The 19785-nt window shown below is 44.7% G+C and overlaps 9 non-coding genes across 9 annotated transcripts; 6 read left to right on the top strand and 3 right to left on the bottom strand.

The window, feature by feature from the left end:
* Positions 1-1259: 1259 nt before the first annotated feature.
* On the bottom strand, positions 1260-1331 carry TRNAP-UGG (transfer RNA proline (anticodon UGG)). The gene has a single exon. It is a non-coding gene; the product is annotated as a tRNA-Pro (tRNA).
* A 1512-nt stretch (positions 1332-2843) lies between these two features.
* On the top strand, positions 2844-2916 carry TRNAT-UGU (transfer RNA threonine (anticodon UGU)). The gene has a single exon. It is a non-coding gene; the product is annotated as a tRNA-Thr (tRNA).
* Positions 2917-3579: 663 nt separating this feature from the next.
* Positions 3580-3670, top strand: TRNAY-GUA (transfer RNA tyrosine (anticodon GUA)). The gene is given in 2 exon segments: positions 3580-3616; positions 3635-3670. It is a non-coding gene; the product is annotated as a tRNA-Tyr (tRNA).
* Positions 3671-5350: 1680 nt separating this feature from the next.
* TRNAL-UAG (transfer RNA leucine (anticodon UAG)) lies at positions 5351-5432 on the bottom strand. Its single transcript has one exon. It is a non-coding gene; the product is annotated as a tRNA-Leu (tRNA).
* An 8416-nt stretch (positions 5433-13848) lies between these two features.
* On the top strand, positions 13849-13921 carry TRNAT-UGU (transfer RNA threonine (anticodon UGU)). Its single transcript has one exon. It is a non-coding gene; the product is annotated as a tRNA-Thr (tRNA).
* A 361-nt stretch (positions 13922-14282) lies between these two features.
* On the top strand, positions 14283-14354 carry TRNAP-AGG (transfer RNA proline (anticodon AGG)). The gene has a single exon. It is a non-coding gene; the product is annotated as a tRNA-Pro (tRNA).
* A 1725-nt stretch (positions 14355-16079) lies between these two features.
* On the bottom strand, positions 16080-16161 carry TRNAL-AAG (transfer RNA leucine (anticodon AAG)). The gene has a single exon. It is a non-coding gene; the product is annotated as a tRNA-Leu (tRNA).
* Positions 16162-17118: 957 nt separating this feature from the next.
* TRNAP-AGG (transfer RNA proline (anticodon AGG)) lies at positions 17119-17190 on the top strand. The gene has a single exon. It is a non-coding gene; the product is annotated as a tRNA-Pro (tRNA).
* Positions 17191-19456: 2266 nt separating this feature from the next.
* Positions 19457-19528, top strand: TRNAP-AGG (transfer RNA proline (anticodon AGG)). The gene has a single exon. It is a non-coding gene; the product is annotated as a tRNA-Pro (tRNA).
* Positions 19529-19785: the final 257 nt, after the last annotated feature.

Below are 19785 nucleotides of genomic sequence, written 5' to 3'. Positions count from 1 at the left end.
AGCTGGCACCCTAAATTTGGACTTCTAGCCTCCTAGATTGTGAGAGAATAAATTTCTCTTTGTTAAAGCCATCCACTTGTGATATTTCTTCTTATGTCAGCACTAGATAACTAGGACAATCTGGAATACAGGAGATCCCTTAGGCCATCTCTTAGTACCACTGCTCCCTGTGATTAAAGCCAAGAGAAAACTACAGCAACCCAATTCCAACATGACTACCAATGGCCCAGACACTTCAGGAACGAAGGTTTGGATCACCCCACCAGGCAAAGAACCATGACCTGCTGAGGTGCTTGCTGAGATCCAAGAAAATATGAAATAAATGGTGGAAGAAGGTAATTTTAAATACCAGTACAACCACATGACCAGTTGCAGAAACAAGTACTGTAATTGTTATGAATATTTCTTCCTTGTATGTGTGGATTAAATATTTTTGTTTTTTTTCACTTATAAAATATAAGATGTAAATGGGGCTAGTGCATTTTCAGTTGCACACAAGTTAGTTGTTTCATGTTAGGCACAAGTATGACTTCATAATTGTCTTTATTTAGAGATCGTATATGGTTTTAGGAGATGTGTACAGATGCCAAGTTGACAAGGGGTGGACTGTGATGGTTAAGGTTGCGTGTCAACTTGATTGGGTCATGATTCTCAGTGGCAGTTATGTAATGCTGTAGTTTGGCAGTTATGTAATGATGTAATCATCCTCCATGATGTGATCTGACATGATCAGCCAATCACTTATAAGGGAAATTTCCTCAAGGCTGTGGCCTTCATCATATATATCTATATACCTGTATATAGACATATATATGGAAGTTTCGGCAAAGTTAGCTTGCTTTCTCTGGATCCTGCATCAGTTCTTCATCCTCTGACCCCATTCTTGTGACTTGAGCCAGCTGCCTGTTGCCTGCCTGTCTTGGTTTCGTCAGCCCCTGCAGCTACAGGAGTCAGGAAAAGCCTTCAGCCTGACAGCTGACCCATGGACTTGGGACTTGCCAGCCTCTATAACCACATGAGCCATTTCCTTGAGAAAATTTTCTCACTGGTTTTGCTTCTCCAGAGAACCTAGCTTAAGACATTTACCCTTGCCTCACACCACCATGCACCCAAGAAACCACTAATCTGCTTTCTGTCACTATAAATTAGTGTGATAGGCAGCCTTCCGAGAAAGCCCTTTCTGGTCTTGGGACGTTTGCTTCATTTCGCAGCTGTTGCTTCTAAAGCGATGGGAATTTTATTTTAAAAAGTGTAAAACAGGGCCCGTCCGGGATTTGAACCCGGGACCTCTCGCACCCAAAGCGAGAATCATACCACTAGACCAACGAGCCAGGCCTCTGTGTATGAAATTTCCTCCATTTATTTCAAGGATATATATCCTGTCGGTTGCATCAAAACATTTGAACATCAGTTTTGGTTCTTCTTCAAAGCCCAGAGTTTCTCTCCATATCCCAGGAGCATTAACTTGAGGGTTCGAAAGACCCCGAGCCGCAGGATCCTTCTCGAATATTTATTCCAAGACCGGCTGAATTGCGAGTTTGAGTCTTTAAACTAGTATTAGGACCGGAAGCCAGCAAAAGCAAAGCAAACGGTGACTTAAAGTGGCAAACTCTCTCACTGGCTGCAGAGGGCATCAGACCCACACCTTAGGACAGGCCGAGGCTTAAACTCAGAGTCTTAAACTTCTCAACCACGACAATGCACAGCCCGATCTGCTCTACAGCCACCCCTACGGCCACTTGCTGTTTAGTTTCAGATTCACCTGATGAACTTTACTACAGGCTTAGACACCAGGCACTATCCTAGGGCGCACAGGAGGAGGCGTCGGGGAAGAGTTGCCCGCTTCCAACACCCCCTTTCGTAGAAGTCTGCTCCCACACGCTTCTCTTTCACCCAAAAGGTGGTGGATGGGATGGGAAGAGTGGGCTGTCTTTACTCTGCAGTCCCCTTCTGCTTGGGGGACGAAGCTTTCGGGCTCTTGATTTAAGCTCTCCCCAGGGCGGGAGCAGTGTCTATCTTGGTCTACACCGCGCTGAGCACTGTACATGGCACATGGGAGAAACGCGGTAGATACCTGTTGGATGCATGGCTGAATCTCCTGGACCAGGCGCCAGACTCCTGGGCGGGCCGAAACCAGAGGAAAGAGAGGGAGAGAAGAGACGCGACCGCTCCCCAGCTCAACGTCGCCGTTTTCTATTTCTTCGGGACTTCAAGTTGGGCATTTAGAAGCGGCAGGACCCGCAGAAAGGAAGAGCCTCCGCCCTTACTCCGAGTCATTATGAAGCGGAGCGTCAAAGAGCCGAAAGAAGGACTAGTCGGTTTCCAGCCACCTTCTGCTTCAGGAAACGTAGAGGAATTCTAGTCATAGACTGTGCTTGAGCCTGACTCCGCCTAAAGGCCAGAAAGGCCTGGACACCTTCACACCCTTCACTGTCTCAGCCGCCAAAATATACCCGAACCCTAGTTTCCGAGAGCAGAGCAGTTACTTTTGTAAGAATCCCAGTAGGCCAGGGACCGCATCTTGAGTCCTTTTCTTCTGTAAGGCACCCGCACTCGACCCCACTGCACCTCAGGGGTTCACTCGTGGCCCTTGTGTTGTCCGACCTCAGTGACATACACGTCAGGCTTGAGCCTGAGGGTCATGGACAGTGTACTTTACCCTTCCAGTGATTTGTATTCTATTTTCTGTCTGGTCAAGAAAATGTTTCTAATATATGAAGAAGCACTTTCTCTGGCATAAATTCCTTTAATTTTTAATTATTTGTTAAACTTAGAAATGAATGCCAGCTTGCCGCAGTTTTCCAAACGTAAGGAATGCCATGTTAAAAATTTTGTCATGTGGTGGCTCCATAGCTCAGGGGTTAGAGCACTGGTCTTGTAAACCAGGGGTCGCGAGTTCAAATCTCGCTGGAGCCTCAACCCGAGACATTTTCCTCTAGGTTATAAAAAGGACAGTACTCCACTCCATTTTGTCCACTGTAGAAAAAAAACTTGTTGGAAAAAGAAAGCACTGAATGATCCGTGGAAGTCAGAACCTGGAAATTAGGAACGAAAGAACACAGAGTCATGGCTCCTATGAACTTGGGGAAAAAGGTAATAGTTTACACCTAAGTAAGTGGGGGAGGAAACTAGGTCGCTCTCGTCTCTGGGAGAAGATTTTACGAGGTGCTGGAATCCATACCGCTTTGTGTTTGCAGAAGAGAGTAAATTAGCCTCGGCCGGCAGGTAGCGCGGAGCCTTGAGCGCTTTCTCCCTCCGCGTGCCTGGTGCCGCAGTTTCTCCTGCGCTCCTGGCGCGAGAATTGATTCGGAGATTACACTGGGGCAGCCAGTTCAGAGATAAGCATAACGTCCTAATCCGAGTGGTTTTTGCACTGCCTGCATCTTCACTTTTTCAGACTTAGACATCCTCATCCTACTGCCTCTAGGATGCTCCCGGGATTTGGTTTATTATAGATTCCGCTCTCTGGAAACCTCTTGAACTCCATTCTGAAAACGGGCCTCGACTACAAAGAAATCAGGCTGCTCAATAGCTGCTTCTGTGTACACGGAGATCTGCACTACGCTTTATCTCCCGTACCCTTCGATAGCTCAGCTGGTAGAGCGGAGGACTGTAGTGGTTGTTACGCGTGGTGATCCTTAGGTCGCTGGTTCGATTCCGGCTCGAAGGAAGGGACGGTACAGTTTTGCTTCAGCCCCCTGTTCGATTTCCGAAGCTTTTAGCCTCCTAACCCAATGACTGTGAAACGTTTATTTTCAGACAATTGCTCGCTGACTTTGAGCCTTAATTTTGCGTGTCTGCTTTGTGAACCTGCAGTGCATGTGGTTTGGTTTATTCACATGATCTGAGTTAAAGGCATTTGTTTTGGATTTGACTCTATCTCCTAATCTCCAAGATTGGCTAAAAAAAAAATTGGCTAGCACTGGTTAAATATTTGATGACATTCCTCCTCTCAGCACTACCTTCAGCCTTAACCTATTTCATTACTGTGAATAACTTGTACTATGCAATTCAGGGCTTAAGGAGAAATACTGTGGAAAAGCCTGTCCTTCAAAAAGCTGTAAATAAATACACAGAGAATAAGCAGCGAGGGTGGTATACACAAAAGAGGCAAAGGAGTAAAACAATACAAACAAATGCACTCCACAGCGGTGATCTTGAGAGCCCAGGAAAAGCCAGCGTCATTGCTAAGTTCAGAGGATGGAGGAAAAGAGCCTGGTTGGAGCTGAATAACAAACTTGGTTTCTGACTTACTCTCTTTTGTGTGGAGATGATGCCCTAACAGGAGATATTCTCTAAAAAAAATTCTCTAGGCAGCTGAAAATTAAAAAAAAAAAAAAAAAATCAAGTTTCTGAGTCATTAGAGAACAGGAATTTGGTCAAATTCTAGACAATAGGAGGGAGATGAGCGAAAACACAAACATAAAGCACAGGATTAAATTTCAGGCGGAAGGAAAAACAAAGAAAGAAACATGGACCGAGACAGAACAATTGTTCTATGGAGAAAGGAAGGACAGTGATTTGGAAATTGTACAAAGAAGAGGTTTTATAGAAAGGCCAGCAACATCCAATTTGTACACAAGTATAGAGGCTTTTTTGACAAGGCACTGGGATCAAAGCAAGCCTGGTTTCTGAGAAACTAACAAACAAACAAAACCTGGCCTCTTTTATGAATATCTTTGGACCCAAGATCTTTCTTGGTGAGAAGTGGTGAAAAGGAGGGGAACTAGTCTGAAAAAATCTTCAAAGGGAAATGGGAGGAACACTTAGGAGGACAGGGAAGAAGATTTTTAATGAGGAGGGGAGAAGCCATAAAAAGCAGGGCAGAATCAAAAAGTGGCATGAAGAAGTCAAGATTTTGATTCTTGCACAGGATTCTAGTTCTCTGCTGTTTTCTTCATTCCTTCCTCATGATACTGCAGGGAAATCCTCTACCTCCTTGAGGTACTGCCCTTCCAAATTCGTGAGTTCTCTTTAGCTAACAGGGGCTGCAATGGCTGAAAAGTGCACTGGAACAATCATTCTAACAGGGCACCAATGAATAGGCCCTACGTCAGTGGCACTAGGGTATGAAGGATTTCAATTTAAAAAACCACGTGATTAGTTTGTTTTGTAAATAGACAACTGGTGCGGCAGAATGGGTGACCAGAATGAGAGGTCCATAGATATCCAGGGGGAGGGGAAGTTGACAAGAGCTGCGTATCAGTATGCAGTGGTGGGAAAGACCTTTATATATTTATTATAATTGTTATGTATATATAGTAAGACCTTTGATATTTTGAAAAGTCGCGTTTTAGATTAATCGGGTTTCCTAGCACTTCGTATTTGCGACCAAACTAAAACGTACTACTGGCAGTGATGGGATTCGAACCCACGCCCCCGAAGAGACTGGAGCCTAAATCCAGCGCCTTAGACCGCTCGGCCACACTACCACACGCTCGTAAGGGTTTTATTTTCATCTTCTCTGAGCCATCTGTCTCGGTGTGTAGCATTCCCAACTGGTAAGCAGAGTTGCCTGTGGTGTTTTTATTCCATCCCAGGTGGTCTGAACAAACCCGGGCGAGGGGATCCTCGCGTTTTCATAGGCCCTGAGAAGTGGGCTAGAAGGATCCCACCCGGATAGTCAAGGATTAATAGCACGAATGCTATTATGTTTTCTTTAAACCAGGCAACAAAATGTCAGGGGTGGGGTGGGGGAAAAAAGCCCGCTCACGACTTACTGCAAGTGATTATGGGAGATGGAGGAACAAAAAATTCCTTGCTGTTTGCTCGTTGGTTTTTGGGTATGCATCTCAGTTAGAGTGCTATGGGGTCCAAGTTCAAGTCCTCTATGAGGTCCCCTTCTGTTCACAGATCTGGCAGGCCTGTCACCGTGTTCAAAGGAACTTGTTTGGTTTCCTCCTTGTGCTGATTCATAACGGCTAAAACCAAAAGACCAAACCTGTTGCTGTCGACTCGATTCCGACTCACAGCGACCCCATAGGGCAGAGTAGAACTGCCCCATAGGGTTTCCAAGCTGCGGCTAAGGAGAGTTTAAACTGCAGACCTTTTGGTTAGCAGCCGAACCACTGCGCCACCAGAGTTCCTCCGAATGGTTAATCCAAAGGAAAAACCCCATTGCCATCGAATGGATTCCAACTCATAGCGACCCTATAGGACAGAGTAGAACTGTCCCGTCGAGCTTCCAAGAAGCACCTAGTGGATTCGAACTGCCGACCTTTTGGTTAGGATCCTCAGCACTTAACGACTACGCCCTCACGGTTTCCTCAGAAGGGTTACGTGGGCATAATCTTGGCCACCTTGGAGGGTATCCGAAGGCAGCCCTACACACTTGGGCGGACAGATGCACAGGCCGGGTCAGGCCCACTACTATAGGATCTGAACAGCGTCCCTTTACTCCCAGAGGGAGATTACATTCCAAAAGAATTACCTGCCCCGAAAGGGGTGGGTCCCGGGATCCCCTTGGGTCTTGGTGCCACTAGCTCCTCTAACTCCGGATCGTTTCTTTCGAAGGGAGTAGAGGGAAAGCCAGGAAAAAAAGGTTTCAGAAGTGACTTGGGGTCTTCCACATCCAAAGTGGGAATGACGTGCCTATCAACGAACTCTATTCGGCACAAAGCCCTGGGTTATACATTATCTACTGTTCCTAATTGACCATTTCTTGATCACCGGGTCCAGAAATTTTCCTGAGAGTTCAGTTAAACTTTCCTAATTGTAAGCACCCCTATAGGGTCGCCACGGAAACTCTGGTGGCGTGGTGGTTAAGAGCTACTCGAATCCACCAGGCGCTCCTTGGAAACCCTACGGGGACAGTTCTACTCTGTCCTACAGGGTCGCTCTGAGTCAGAATCCACTCGACGGCGGCGGGTTTGGTTTTTTGTTTGTTTCTTTCTTTTTTTTTTAATAGGGTCGCCAGGAGTTGGAATCGGGCAACGGGCTTGGAGCTCTGGTGGTGCAGTGGTTAAGAACTTGGCTGCCAACCAAAAGACCAGCAGTTCCAATCCTCCAGCCTCTCTTCGGAAGGCCTTTGGGGCAGTTCTACTCTGTCCTGTAGGGTGGCTATGAGTCGGAATAGACTCTACTGCAACAAGTTTGATTTGGTTTTGGCCTCCTCTCGCCTTGATTACTACAAAACCCACTCCCCTCTCACACCTGCCCTTGCCGGGGGCTTCCCTGGGATCTCTCCCCAAGCCCTGGTGGCCCGAAGGTCTGGATTGGTAGAAGGCGGGAAGGCCGTGGGGCCGTGTAGAAAAGAGACAAATGTTCCTCACGGGACCTTCACCGGGAGAAGATCCTGCTAGTTCACCGTCACCGCTGCCGGGGATGGGGGTGGCCGACAGGAAAAAGTTCTCGAAAAGCAGTTTGGTATTAGGGCTCAGGGAGCATCAAATGAATGTAGAGCCTAGGGAAGCAGGGACCAGGGAAGGCTGGGGGCGGTGTAGCAAGCGGCGGGACGGCTCCGAGGTCCGAGGCAGGGTCTTCCCCCGCGCTCCATCAGCACCCTATCCCGGTCAACAGTCCTTTGCCCAGTACGCCTCCCTGCCCCTCCCACCGCCCGCCCCCCCGGGACACTGACTTATGCGCTTTTCTTCGCTCTTCTTCGCCCTTTCAAGTCCTCCCTCTATTGCCAGCTCACTGGCAACTGCACCTCCTCAGGCAGAGCAGAGCTCCACCTGTAGGCCCCCCTCAGCTCCTCTTTCCAGAAGCTACAGGAGGCAGGAGTAAGGCCCACGGTCGGATAGTCAGCCCGGAGGCCAGTACTCACCGTCTTGCCGGGTTCGAGTCTAGCCTTACGGAGTAAAGCTGTCGCCTCCTAAGGCCTGCACCACTTGAGGCGGAGGGATTCAAACCCTCTGTTGCCAGCTCCTGTGGCTGACGTATACGATTTCTAAGAAGTTCCACTTCCGTTGTTCACCCTTTTTGAGACTCCTCAGGGAAAAACAAAAACGAGTGTGAGTTTAACACGTCTAGCAGTACACGCCAAGTCTTTGCCACATGCCAGGATCAGCAGCGGAAAGACTGATGTTAATGTGAAGTTGAGGGAACCCTAGGCATCATGTGCAACCACCTCAGTGTATAAAATAGGGAAGCATCCGTTTGAGAGAAAAGAGCCTGGGACTCTTTATTACTGGATAGGGGTTGAGGGGTGGATGGGAAGGGAAAGAACAAATACTTAATAGCTCCTTGGAAACTCTATGGGCAGTTCTTCTCTGTCCTATAGTGTTGCTATGAGTCGGAATCGACTCGTCCACCACGGATTTTACTATAGGGCGCTGGTGGTGCAGGGCTTGAGTTCTTAGCCGCTAATCAATAGATTTTTATAATCAATAGGTTAGCAGTTCGAATCCACCAACCGCTCCTTGGGAAACCCAAAGGGGCAGCCATGCTCTATGAGTCGGAATGGACTCAATAGCAGCGATTTATATTGAACTATTGTGCCTAAAACTGAGCCAGACAAGAGACTCCGGGTGGCGCGGGAGTGTTCCAAATAAGATTATACGGTCACATTTATGTTCCTGTGTGTTAAAAGTGCAAATTTGATAAACACACGTTTTTTAATTAAACCATGGTTTCTGCAAATATGTTCGGACTTTTTTTAAATACCGAGAGTTTCATACAATGGAAGTGACCTGAGCCTTTACTGATCTCTTTTAGTGCTAGGTCAGGCAATAAAAGGAACCAGTCAGCAGGAAAGAATCTGGTCCTTAGAGCAGAGCACCCTTTGATCCTGGGATGCTGCACGGTTGAGATTTCTCAAACTGACAGACTTCAAAGAACTTCCTCAATGACAGACAAGGTACCGTACTCTTCAGTCCCTGGCTGAAGTTCCCTTGCCTGAATTGCACTCACTGGATCCTTCACTGGAGGGAGGAACTTGGTCTACTTCCCTCAAGAAGTGGACCGCAAGTTGGAGTTCACTGCTCACAGTCCAGTATCTGAAACAAACGGATAAGCACCTCTTTGGAAAGATGCCAGATATAGATAAGTGCAAAGTGTTTGCTTGGCAATGGCTATTCTTTCAGCCTTCCGCACAGAATGTTGGTATTCAAGCTCTAGCGTTCTGCAATATTACTGAAGAGATAAACCTTGAATTTTCTGCTATCCATACATTGTTAATAGTCCAGGTGATTGATAGAAATGTTTATACAAGCAACAGATTTACTTAAAGGCCTCAAAGTGTGATTCAGGGACCAGCAACGTCAGCATCCCCTAGGGGCTTATTATACATGCAGAATCTCAGGCTTATTGAATCAGAATCTGTATTTTAACAAATTCCTCAAGCGTTAGAGTACACATTAAATTTTGAGAGGTACTTGTCTAAGATATCCATTGGTCTATGTATCAATTTAGAGCAATTGAAAATTTCCAACCAGAATCTTCTGAGTCGGTTTCCAGCTGAAGATTTGCACTGCATTTGCAGCGTGAAGCTTTGTTCCTCAGGTGTTGGCCTGAGGATTCCTTCCGCCTAGTGTGGTGTGCGATGCTATGAAAATTTTGCTAAATTACACGTAAAAAAAAAAAAGTTGAGATGGCAAATGTTTTGCTATATATGTATTTTTTTTTAACACAATAAGAAATCTTCCTAACAATTAAATACCGGTAGATAACATGTTCGTTTTGATAAATATATTAGATATTTCTTCCAGCATTTATTGAGCCCCTACAAAAATATTTAGCTCCTGTATGGTCTCCTACGTATGCTGAGCAAATAATCCGAGAAGCTGGACTATATGAAGAAGAACTGGGCATCAGGATTGGAGGAAGACTCATTAACAACCTGCGTTATGCAACTGACACAATCTTGCTTGCTGAAAGTGAAGAGGACTTGAAGCACCTACTGATGAAGATAAAAGACCATAGCTCTCAGTATGGGTTACACCTCAACATAAAATAAAAATCCTCACAACTGGACCAATGAGCAACATCACGATAAACGGAGAAAAGATTGAGGTTGCCAACGATTTCATTTTACTTGGATCCACAATCAACATCCATGGAAGCAGCAGTCAAGAAATCAAAAGACACATTGAGTTGGACAAATCTGCTACAAAAGATCTCTTTAAAGTGTTGAAAAGCAAAGATGTCACCTTGAGGACTCATATGCATGCAAAAGCTGTACAATGAATAAGGAAGACCAAAGAAGAATTGATGCCTTTGAATTGTGGTTTTGGCGACAAATATTGAATATACCATGGACTGCCAGAAGAACGAATAAATCTGTCTTGGAAGAAGTACAACCAGAATGCTCCTTAGAAGCAAGGATGGCGAGACAGTGTCTTACATACTTTGGACGTGTTGTCAGGAGGGATCAGTCTCTGGAGAAGGACATCATACTTGGCAAAGTACAGGGTCAGTGAAAAAGAGGAAGACCCTCAGTGAGATGGGTTGACGTAGTGGCTGCAACCATGGGCTCAAGCACAGCAACGATTGTGAGGATGGTGCAGGACCAGGCAGTGTTTTGTTCTGTTGTGCATGGGGCCGCTATGAATCGAAACCGTCTGGACGGCACCTAACAGCAAAAACAATGACGTGATTTCCTAAGCTTATCACGCTGATCATCATAGTAACACAGCTGAGTACTTATTAACATAGACGATGTTCATGGTTTAGTATTGAGTAAAAAAAAAGCAAGTTATGAGATAACATGTATGCTGTATATTATCTTTATAAATATATGTATATATTTATTTAATAATAGAAATGTCTGGAAATTTGTAATGCAAGATGTTAATAGTGTTTTATTCTCCGAATGGTAGTATTTCAATATTAACATTTTTCTTTTTTTCTGTGGATATTACAGTGACAATACATTAATTTTATAAGAAAAATGGAACTGTTTTATTTTGGAAAAACACTGCAAACAGAGAGAGAGATGTGCAGGAAACCTACAGCAAGTAAGCAACAAAAACTTTTTGAATGGTAAATAGTGCATGTTCATGAAAATAGGTAAAAGAATCTTATCAGACTGCCTTCTTCCCTCTTGGATTGCTAGAAATCGTCCTTAAACCCTATCTAGAGCTAGACAACTACCTAGACAACTACCCTGAAAAATTACCAAGCTCCTCAGGCTATTAAAAACCCATGAGCAGTGTTCTTGACAAAAATATTTAAGCTGAATCTGATCATGAGGAAACAACTAAATGGTTAAACTGAATAAAATAATGAGGAAACAATCAGACAAATCCAGGATGTGAGACTTTCTATAACTGTTATGGAAAAAAAAAAAAAAAAAAAGCCTAGAGAAGGGGAGTTGTCTAGATTAAAAAGACTAAAGACGTAACAATTAAGCGCAGTAAGAAATGTTTGAATCCGGATTTAAAAATCTTGGAGAGGCCAACTGGGAAAATATGAATATGGACTGTATGCATGTTAGATTACGTGGAATGACTGCAAATTTTCTTAGCTCTGATATGGTACTGAGGTTAAGCTCTTCTTAGTTATCTTGGGAGATGCATATTGAAGCATTTAGGTGTGAAGGGTTATGGTTTTATAGATAGATAACAAATGTACCAAATGTTAACAATTGGTGATTCAAGGTAAACGGTATACAGGTATTATTGTACTATTTTTTTCAACATTTCTCTGGCGTTAAAAATTTTCAAAATAAAAAATGGAGCAGAAATGAAAACACAGAAAAAACAAACTAACAAAAAATAATTAAAAAAATTCATAAGATCCTACAACGAGGGTTTGAGTTGTTCAGTGCAGAGGAGCTCAGGGTAGGCAAGAACACACTGGAACGTGCCCATGTTTGATGTTGCTCCAGGTGCAATAAACTAGTGGAAGGGGCTCCTGGCACCTTCTGGAGTCAGACAGGCCTACCAGAGTTAACTGTGGGCATTCAGGGGCTGGGAGAATGTGAGAGTTTTCTGTAACATCCTGGGACAACCTTCGGGATTAGAGAGGGTAGGCTGGATGTGGATAGGATCTATTGTTCTAAGTTTTTTTGCCCTGATAGAGGAGTGAGGACTCTGCCACCAAATTACTTCTGTCTAGGAAAGATGAGAAACATCAGGCCCATGGTTGTTGCCCTGGCTTCTCTCCTTGAAATACTGCCTTTGAGGATTTTAAATTCTTCTTAGCAGTCTATAGTTAAAAAAGAAGAAATCAGTCCATGTAGGGAATAAAAATGATCTTGCCAAATTGCGACAGAGTAAGGATGAGGAAACAGATTTTAGGAAAAGGTAAGAGAAGCCAGAGAATGACAAGTAAAGAAAGGAGGACAAACAGCAAGTGAGGATGGGGAGTGAGAAGGCTGTTCAGTCAGTTCTGACTGTTTAACAATTTAGCACTCATTTCCAAAACAAGGACATTGAGACCCCACAGGGTTAATGAACTGACCCAGGTTTTTCCTGACCTCTTTTTTAAACTCCATACCCAGTGCCTACACACACCAACATACACATCTCACCTATGATTCAAAGTTTATTTTGATGTTTCTGCTTCAGAAAGAAAGACAGGCATCCTGCCATTTCTTAAGTGATATGAGACCTGTCTTTAGGCCTAAAGAGATTACACTGTGTTGATATGTTGGTGGGTTTCCGCTGATGAAGTACCTTGTGTAGGCAGATGTGGTACAGAGATCTGGTTCTTGTCTCTTTCAGGCAGAGCAGTCAGTTAAAAGAAAATCTTTTCATTCTCTTGGGAATATGAAGCCCATTACCTGGTGTAGGAAGACTAAGGGCTGAATATGAAGTGGGTATTAGGAGGAACAGCCCTTGTTGAGCCACAGAGGCCTTGTTAGGCCTATTTATTACCTTCTTCCTATGGGCAGAGGTATGTGTCCACCTCGCCGTCGGACAACTTTAAAGTCTCTCTGAACTGAGAGAGTATCTGACACAAACGCCTTACTTTGCCTATCCAGAGAACTTCTCTTCCTTAAAAATTAGTAAGATCAGAGGCACCATATGTAAAAAAGGGATTTTCAACGAATGGAAATTAAAGGTTTCTATGAATCATAAGTTTATGTATTTCTTGCAAACTTTGTGATCTTGGACAAATTAAAACATTAAAAAATAGTGGATACAAGAGCAGGCTTGTGGTCGGACAGTCTAAATCTCACTAAGCAGAGTTGGTTCACTTCTCGGGATTGCATGAATCAGTGCTTTTTCCCGATGTCCTCATCTACAGCTCCATTTGCAATGAGAAATACATACAAGACCTTTCATAGTCACAGAAAAATTTAGTTCCTGTTTATCAGCTTATATAAGCAAGGTCTGCAAAAATTGAAAACAATCCTTTAAATTTTCTTTTCTTTTGATACTAAAATATGTGTAATTCTGTGTATGATTTAAGAGATTAAACTGTTCCTTCCCAACACTCCTTTTCCCTGCCAGTTCCTACTCCTGGACCTTTGAGAAAGAGGCATTAACTCCAAAAAAGCAAACTTCAGGGTTTGGGGCTCTGGGTTCTAAGACGACAAAATGGGGATAAACCTTTCTTTTCACTTTCTTCCCCGGATTTTACACCATATTAAGTGAAAGAGTGCACTGTACTCTCCCTACTCATCAGGCACTCTCCATATGCGCCACTCATTTCTCTGGTGGGTCTCCCCGTGTAACCAAATAGATGGAATCCTTACATCTGCCTTATTTCTGTGCACCACAAACGCACATGAAGTTATGTCTCAGCAGGGTATCAGGATGGGGGACGAAAGGATAGCCAGGTTAGTGGCTCTGCTCAAAGCGGAGTCTTTCCGAGGGGTTGACAGGACACAACAATGTTCTGGTTTTGTAGGAAAATATCTTGGATTCTCCATCAGGCTGAAATCCTATTCAACAACTGGAAGTATTAGGCTTGCAATGCACACATATAAGGTCACAGGCAAAGCCTAGGAACCCGGGCGACGGCTCCATAGCTCAGGGGTTAGAGCACTGGTCTTGTAAACCAGGGGTCGCGAGTTCAAATCTCGCTGGGGCCTAGCTGCTACACTTTTATAATTTTTTTTTCTTCTGCTGATTCTCCTCCTAGAGGCCTCAAAAGATAGTCGGGTGGGGCCAGGCGAGGGTCCCAAGGCGGCTGTGCACAGGAGACCTCCTTTGTCCTCGGTGCCGTCTCAGCAGTTGTTCAGGAAATGCAGATTCACTTCAGCCGCGGGAATCTGCCAGGCTGGTCTGGACACACCCAAAGCAAGTCATAAACGACTCACGTGGTGAGGCTTACGCTTGCCGTATACAAACGGGTATTCCTACCAATAGAAGGCGCTCGAGTGTAAGTTCCTTCAGGAAACACTTAATGACGAGATTAAGCCTTGAGGCAAAACGAAAAGAAAGCTATCGTGTGGCTCGTTGGTCTAGGGGTATGATTCTCGCTTAGGGTGCGAGAGGTCCCGGGTTCAAATCCCGGACGAGCCCTGTTTTCAACTTATCTAGTAAAAGTTTTTACAAGAGAACGTCAGACGTCCCTGGGATGTCAGGCTAGTGTACAGTTTAAACCTCGTTTAAAACAACTTGGTGGCTGCATTTTGTCTTTAGTACTCTGCTTTGAAAAGTTGCAATCGAAGGGCTCTGTGTGGATGTAAAATGACGAAACAGAGAGAGAACCGCTCCATTATCTCTTTAATTTTGTCTGGCAATGTTTTGTTGTGGCGGGGGCGGGGAGGGGGGAGGCGCAGAGGGAAGTGGGGAAAACGAGGCGACAACTGGATAAGCGTTTTGGCTTCTAAGTGCCTTTGTTGTGAAATCGGTGATTTTTACCTTAATCATTACAGTGGAGGTTTTCACGAGCATTTATTTTTTGTAGTTCGTCCCTGTAATTGAGTTTTTTTCCCCCAAAAAACTCACAGAAAAGTTCCAACAGTTTCCATATAACTTTCACCAAGCTCTCTCTAATGTTAAAATCTTACATAACTATGGTAAAATTATAAAAAGCAATAAAAGATCATTAACACAATATTATTAACTGAGCTACATATTTTGTTCAGATTTCACCAATTTTTCCACTAGCGTTCATTTTCTATTCCAAGATCCAATTCAGGATCCCACACTGTAGTTACTTGCCACGTCTCGCTATGAGTCAGAACTGACTCGAGGGTTTGTTTGTTTGTTTTTTATCACGTCTCCTTAGTGTCCTCCAATAGTGATCATCCCTCAGCCTTTCCTTGACTTTCATGACTTCGATACCTATGAAGAGTACTGGTCAGTCACTTTGTGAAAGAGTCCTTCAATTTGGATTTATCTGATGTTTTCTCATGATTAGATGGGGTTTACGCATTTTTGGCAAGAATATCACAGAAGTGATATTGTACCCTTCTCAGTGCATATTTTATGTGCACGCAACTGGTCCTCCCAACTCCCCAAACTTCCCTTGAAAGAAAGCCATGCCTTTAAATCTTTGTATTTAAGTAACGAAAACACAACATTATTTGACTGCCAGACTCTGTTACTAAGCACCTTACATGTACTGATTTTCACAGGAGGTGTATACTATTATTACCTTCATTTTACATCGGAAAACTGATGCACATGGAAGGTAAGGAAGTCGCCTAAGATCACCAGGGCATTCTAACAACAGGGCCCATTGTATCCCCATCAACTTCCCCACCTAACTGCACTGCCTTCTTTATATCCCATTTTGTCTTCTGATTGCTTACAATGTTTCCAGACCGTTTTGTAATTGTATGGTTTACTTTTCCAGTTTGGCCTATGACCTTCTAATGAGCAGGGATTATGTTTTATTCACCTTTTGTGTATTCCTCAACAACTAGAACAGTGTGGATTACAGGACGGGTGCTCAAAATATGCTCTTTTGCCTGAGTGAAGAAAAGCAAAGCTAAGTTTCTAAGTGTCTAATATTAAAGTTCTAACACTTTGCCTCTAGAAAACCATGGATTTAATGCCATCCTCACGATCTTGCAATGGTGTTATACTATCCTTGAGTTATGCAAGATTTAGAATTATGTACTTTGAATTACGAAAGCTTCAGAAATGTGAGAAATCCCCAGTGAATACTCAGATTGCATACCTGTATAAGACGAGCGGGTGGGCGCGGCGCGAGAAGGTGAAGAGACACTCAACGCTTAGTTGGCACAATGCTTAAGCACAACACCAGTGTAGTTACCAAGTGATTTAAAAAGCATGTGGCAGCGGTGGGATTCGAACCCACGCCCCCGAAGAGACTGGAGCCTTAATCCAGCGCCTTAGACCGCTCGGCCACGCTACCCGCTGTAGCCAGCAGCAGAAGTACACCCTCTACCCTCGGCTCTCTCCCCCTCCCTGACTCCCTGATTCGTATACTGTAGTTGTAGTTTTATCGGATTCTTCAAATCTCTTGTTTTCGTTTCTGCCAGTTTTGTTTTGCTTTCTTTCTCATTTTAAACCACAGTACTTGAGATTGGTGGAAAGAGCTGTAATACACGTCTTGGAGGGTGTCCCGAGAGAGAGGACAACCTTTGCTAATGTCTGACGTTTACAGAAGAACGTCTGCCCTGTTCAGGCTGGTCACTCGGGAGGGTCGAGGCCCTGTCCGGTCGCTCGGAGCGAGCTTTCGCTACCGGAAGAATGCTGAGTCTGGGGTAGCTCCGGCGAGAGGGCACCTGGATGTGCCCGGAAGAAACGGGGAACTTTACGGGGAAGTGATTGACACGCAGCCTCAAAGGCAGGACCAGACACACGCCCCAGAACCAGTTCGCTGCCCCCAGCCTGACCAAACCCAGGAACCAGTCCCTAATGTGCCCAGAGGCCGAAAGGAAGCCACCAGCCCAGCGCCGCCCTCCGGAGCCGACCGCCACCCGGTCAAGCGGCAGGAACCCGTATGGACCCAGGAAACGCCCTCCCGGAAAGGCCCAGTTCCTCCCCTCCCGCGGCCAAGAGATCGCCGGGATCTCTCCTCGGCCCGTGACTGTCTTGGCTGCAATTGCCTCCCCCCATCCCCGCAGCATCTTTGCCCACTCGGAAGTGAAAACGTGCAGTGAAAATATTTTCGTTGATGCCTGAACACTTTTTTCTAAAAAACGTCCGTAGTCTTGGGGGCGGGAAACTGCAGTGACGTGTTTATCCACTAGGGGTCACCTCATTCCATGACTATCAAAAAACAAAACAAAACAAAACACTGGAACCTGTGGACGTGGCTAAAACTTTCTTTTCTGAAATTATGAATGTTCTAAAAACGTTTGCGTGTGGCTCGTTGGTCTAGGGGTATGATTTTCGCTTAGGGTGCGAGAGGTCCCGGGTTCAAATCCCGGACGAGCCCTTCGTTTTCTCATCTTTCTCCCTCCAATAAAACACCAGATTTATTGATGAAGTTAAGCACTAGCACACAAAGTAAGCACCTTCTGTAGCTAATAATACTATATGGACGACATTCTATACTCCACTATCTCAGAAAAGTGCATCTGCAAACAAGTGTACTTCACCCGTAGGCAAATGCTCCTTCTTATGTCATTAAACCACCTGCATAAAATACCAGATGCTATTAAGTGTTATATACATTGTACTGCATTTCTTTTACGGAATCTTTATTTCTAAAATCCACCATAGTTTCTCTTTTGCAATTTTTTGTACTTGTCCATTGTTATGGATTGAATCGTCCCCCTCCCCACAAAATGTGTGTTGTAAATCCTAACCTTTATGCCAAATGGTTATAATCCCGTTTGAGAATAGGTTGTCTTTGTTATGTTAATGAGGCAGGATTAGTGTAGGGTGTATTTTGAGTCAATCTCTTTTGAGATATAAAAGAGATTAAGTAAGCAAACTGTAGGGTAATGCCATTCAGCTATATGCATCCCCTCGTAATGGAATCAGTTTTGCTCTTCCCTGAAGCATGCTGGGAATGAATTCGGGATGGACTCAGGCTAAGGCACAAGGTCGAGGAATGCCTTAGCAACAAGAAGGAAAACATTTGGGTCTGGATGTGAAGTCCCAGGGAACACTGACTGCCCAAGGACGTGGGAGAAAACAATGAGCCTTGGTCCCAGCTGGAATGGTATATAAGCTAGTGTCCCTTGCTAGGTGGTTGCGGAAAATACTCCAGCCGGCCGCCACTGGAGAGCAGCTGCTTGCCCCTGTAAGTTTCCCTGAACTAATGAATCTGGAAAGGGCTGCGTGTCAGTTCTTCCGATTATCTGCCAGGACGCACAGTGAGGGCCTTTCCTTGCTGGGGCTGTTCCCCTGACAAAGCTAAGAAGCAGAGATGGGGGAAAAGAGATGCTAAGCCACAGGAAGAGAGCCAAGGAGCAGAAGCCTCCAGAGACAAGGTCCTTCCTCAAGAACAACAGAGAAAGAAAGCCTTCCGCTAGAGCCAGTACCCTGAATTCAAACTTCTAGCCTCCTAAACTGTGAGAAAATAAATTTCTGTTTGTTAAAGCCACCCACTTTTGTTATTTCTGTTATAGCAGCACTAGATAACTAAGATACCCAGGAATTGTTCATTCAGGACTTAGGTCAGAGGTGTATATTAGTAGTTTCATACAACCCTCAGTTTTTCTCCATCGTAAGCATTGGGGACCTTCTTTGGCTGCTGGGATCTCTGCTGCTATCTCATGGATATTCTGGCAACAAAATGTCTGCAAAAGTGGTGAGTTGTCTGTTACATAAAGCGTGGGCACCCTCCCTCATTCAAGCCTAAGATTACAAGACTGTTGTGTGTGTATGTGAGAGTGGGGAGTCTCAGGTGGTGTAGCATCTTGGAAATGAGTTCCTCAATAGGGGTTCTCAATTAGACTCACCTGTGAAGCTTTTTAAACCCATTCCACTGCTGAGTTCAATCTCAGACCAATTTAGATTGGAATTTCTGAGGATGAGACCAGAGAATCGCTAATTTTTTACACACTCCTTAGGTGTAATTAGGATTTTGGACCACTGCCCTGGAATCTACAGGCTGTACTAAATTTCTGTACAGGTCACAGCTGGAGACTGTGCCCTGTATCATAGAAACTATGTTGTAAGGTGCCATTGAGTAGGTTCTGACTCATAGTGACCCTATGTACAACAGAACAAAACAGTGTCTGATCCTGTGCCATCCTTAAAATCCTTGTGCTTGAGCCCATCCTTGTAGCCATTGTATTGATTCATCACCTTGAGGGTCCTCCTCTTTTTCCCTTATCCTCTATTTTATCAAGCATAACATACTTCTCCAGGGACTGCTCCCTCCTGGTAACATGTCCAAAGTACATGAGAGAAGTCTCACCGTCCTCGCTTCTAAGGAGCGTTCTAGCTGTACTTCCAAGGCAGATTTGTTCATTCTTCTGGTAATCATTGTTGTATTCAGTATTCTTCTCCTCAGTTCTTCTTGGTTTTCCTTATTCACCATCCAGCTTTCACATACATATGTTGTTGTTGTTGTTGTTGTTAGGTGCTGTCGAGTTGTTTCTGACTCCTAGTGACCCTATGAACAGAAGGAAACACTGCCTGGTCTAAGCCATTCTCAGGATCATTGCTATGTTTGAGCCCATTGTTGCAACCACTGTGTCAACCCACCTTATGGGTCTTTATATATTTCACTGGCCACTTTTTGCCGTGGCTCGTTGGTCTAGGGGTATGATTCTCGCTTAGGGTGCGAGAGGTCCCGGGTTCAAATCCCGGACGAGCCCTTTCTTTGGCAACCCTGGTGGTGTAGTGGTTAAGAGGTTCAGCTGCTAACCACAGGGTCGGCAGTTCAAATCCACCAGGTGCTCCTTGGGAAGCTTATGGGGTAGTTCTACACTGTCCTGTAGGGTCACTATGAGTCGGAATCCACTCCAGGGCAACAGTTTTTTCTACTTTACGAAGCGTCATGTCCTTCTCCAGGGACTGATCTACACGCAAATGAGGCAACTGAAAGTACCATGGCTTGGTGTCAGGCGCACCT

The sequence above is a fragment of the Loxodonta africana genome, chromosome 10 (assembly GCF_030014295.1).
Source record: "Loxodonta africana isolate mLoxAfr1 chromosome 10, mLoxAfr1.hap2, whole genome shotgun sequence".
NCBI lineage: Eukaryota > Metazoa > Chordata > Mammalia > Proboscidea > Elephantidae > Loxodonta > Loxodonta africana.
Note: the sequence above shows the minus strand (reverse complement) of the source record. Positions and strands in the feature narration are given on the sequence as shown.